Genomic DNA, 2,823 nt, shown 5'->3' with positions numbered 1-2,823 from the left:
ATATTCCTCTCTCGTTTCCTATTGGTGCGCTAGTTTGTTTATCTACCTAAATTGGTCCCTGCTGTTACATAATCAACAGATATGCACCGGTGGAATGACGGCGTCTGATAGGCCGATTCACTAACCAGAGTCGTATACATTTATTTTTATTCCAATTATTATGAGGTAAAATTAAGGTTACGTCGCCATTTCTAGAAATGTTCATAATGTATTACTTTTACTGCTACGCTCATGGCATAATTATTCATAAAAGCACCATGATGATAAATTATTCATACGTCAGCCAGCGGAACTGTCAGGAGTTGTAATGTACTAATAATACAGTATTTCATGGTGTATTTATACACTTTGTATTATCACCAAATTATTCACTTCCTCAACTATTTGTTGCGTGATTGGGGCCAGGAAGTGTAAACCTGCAGGGTAGGGTAGGGTAGGGTAGGATGGAGGGGGGTAGAAGAGGATAGGTTTGGTTAGGATAGGATAAGTTAGGATGGGTACATAAGCTAGGTTCAGGGTAGGTAGGTAGACAGATAGATATAGATAGATAAAAAGCCAGACAGGGACAGACAGACAGACAAAGACCCAGACAGACAGACACCCCAGACAGCCGTTCATTGGTCAGGTTACAGCAGCAGCACCAAAGGCTAGAGATAATTAATAACATAAAATAGCCTAATTAAGCATAATAACCTCACTTTCTCCCTGAATAATTACATAAACTTATTTTATTTATTTATTTTTTCGTTGTATTTTTTGTATTTTTCAATTTATATTTTTGTGAATTTTTCTCAATATTTGTTTCCTTTAGTTTTAGCAATTCCCTTTAATGTAGTTTTGTTATTATTATTATTTCATTATATTTTCACTGAATTTTATGAATATATTTTTTGGCTGTATTTTTGGGAATATATTTATTTATTTTTATAAATTTTTACAATACTGTTTTCTCCACCCTCATGACCCCTTCCTCCACCATCATGACCCCTTCCTCCACCATCATGACCCCTTCCTCCACCCTCATGACGCCGTCCCCCTTCCTCCACCATCTTGACCCCTTCCTCCACACCCCTCACCCTGACCCCGTCCCCCACCCTCATGACCCCTTCCTCCACCATCATGACCCCCTGACCCCCTCCCTATCATGACCCCTTCTCCCACCCTGCACCCACCCTCATGACCCTTCCCCTTTCCCCCTCCACCTCATGACCCCGTCCCCCACCCTCATGACCCCGTCCCCACCCTCATGACCCCTTCCTCCATCAACATCACCTCCCCCCTCTCCCCACCCCGACCCCTTCCTCCCACCATCTCCTCATCATGACCTCCTTCCCCCACCCTCATGACCCCTTCCTCCCACCATCATGACCCCGTCCCCCACCCTCATGACCCCTTCCTCCACACCCTCATGACCCCGTCCCCCCCTCAACCCTTCCTCTACCCTCATGACCCCGTCCCCCTCTCATGACCCCTTCCTCCACTCTCATGACCCCTTCCTCCACCATCATGACCTCTCCCCACCCTCATGACCCCGTCCCCACTCTCCCCCTTCCTCCCACCATCATTCCCCTCCACCATCATGACCCCTTCCTCCACCCTCATGACCCCGTCCCCATCCTCATGACCCCTTCCTCCACCCTCATGACCCCTCCCCATCCTCATGACCCCTCCCCCCCCTCATGACCCCTTCCTCCACCCTCATGACCCCGTCCCCACCCTCATGACCCCTTCCTCCACCATCACTTGACCCCCATCCCCCCACCCTCATGACCCCTTTCTCCACCCTCATGACCCCGTCCCCATCCTCATGACCCCTTCCTCCACCTCTCTCCCTGTCCCCCACCCTCATGACCCCTTCCTCCACCATCATGACCCCTCCCCACCCTCACCCCTCCTCCACCCCTCGACCCCATCCCCATCCTCATGACCCCCTCCCCCCCTCATGACCCCTCCCCACCCTCATGACCCCTTCCTCCACCATCGATCCCCCTCCGCACCCCATGACCCCCTCCCACCACCGGCCCCCCTCCCCAACCCCCTCCTCCCCAACCCATGACCCCCTCCCCATCCCCCATGACCCCCTCCCACCCTGACCCCTCCACCCCATGACCTCCCCACCCTCATGACCCCTTCCTCCACATCATGACCCCTCCCACCCCCCCCCCCCCACCCCACCTCCCCACCCCTCATGACCCCCCTGACCCTCCCAACCCATGACCCACCTCCCCACCCCTGGTCCCTACTAGGTCATAATCCCATTAATGGTGTTGGCACCCTCCCCATGGTTCTCCCTAGTGTCGTTAACACATTTTTTCTGCCAATTTCTATTTTTTTTACTTGTTTTTTTCTCTTTCTCTTTGATGCGATGGTTTACTGGTTTTAAATTTCACTGTACAGGATCTTATTACAGGTGTTACATCAATTCAACGTGTAACAATTATGTTTTATAACTTTCTTATTAGGTTGTGCTTTAGTCTTGTCAGTTCATAGATCCAGAGCTTAGCAATTTACTGTAAGTATATAAAATAACTTACTTTAGTGTGGTTAAGAGTTTTTTGTGTTAAGGTTATGCGAGTTTACCACTGTATGGTGTTAGTAATAGTGTATGGTTAATTAAAGGCGTCAGTTACCATTATGAGATAGCTAAATTATAACTTTATTAGGTTAGGTGAGGTAAGATTAGGTTATCTTAGGTTAGGTTAAGTGCTTTAGGAAACTGTATAAAAGTTAATTTGAATTGTTTAACTTGTCAAATTTCAGTTCATAGATATGGTATTTTCTGTAATTTATATTTAATTTGATTTTACTTATATTCATATTTCA

The sequence above is a fragment of the Homarus americanus genome, unplaced genomic scaffold, assembly GCF_018991925.1.
Source record: "Homarus americanus isolate GMGI-L3 unplaced genomic scaffold, GMGI_Hamer_2.0 scaffold23617, whole genome shotgun sequence".
Lineage (NCBI taxonomy): Eukaryota > Metazoa > Arthropoda > Malacostraca > Decapoda > Nephropidae > Homarus > Homarus americanus.
The sequence above is the reverse complement of the archived record's forward strand: the minus strand, read 5'-3'. Positions refer to the sequence as shown.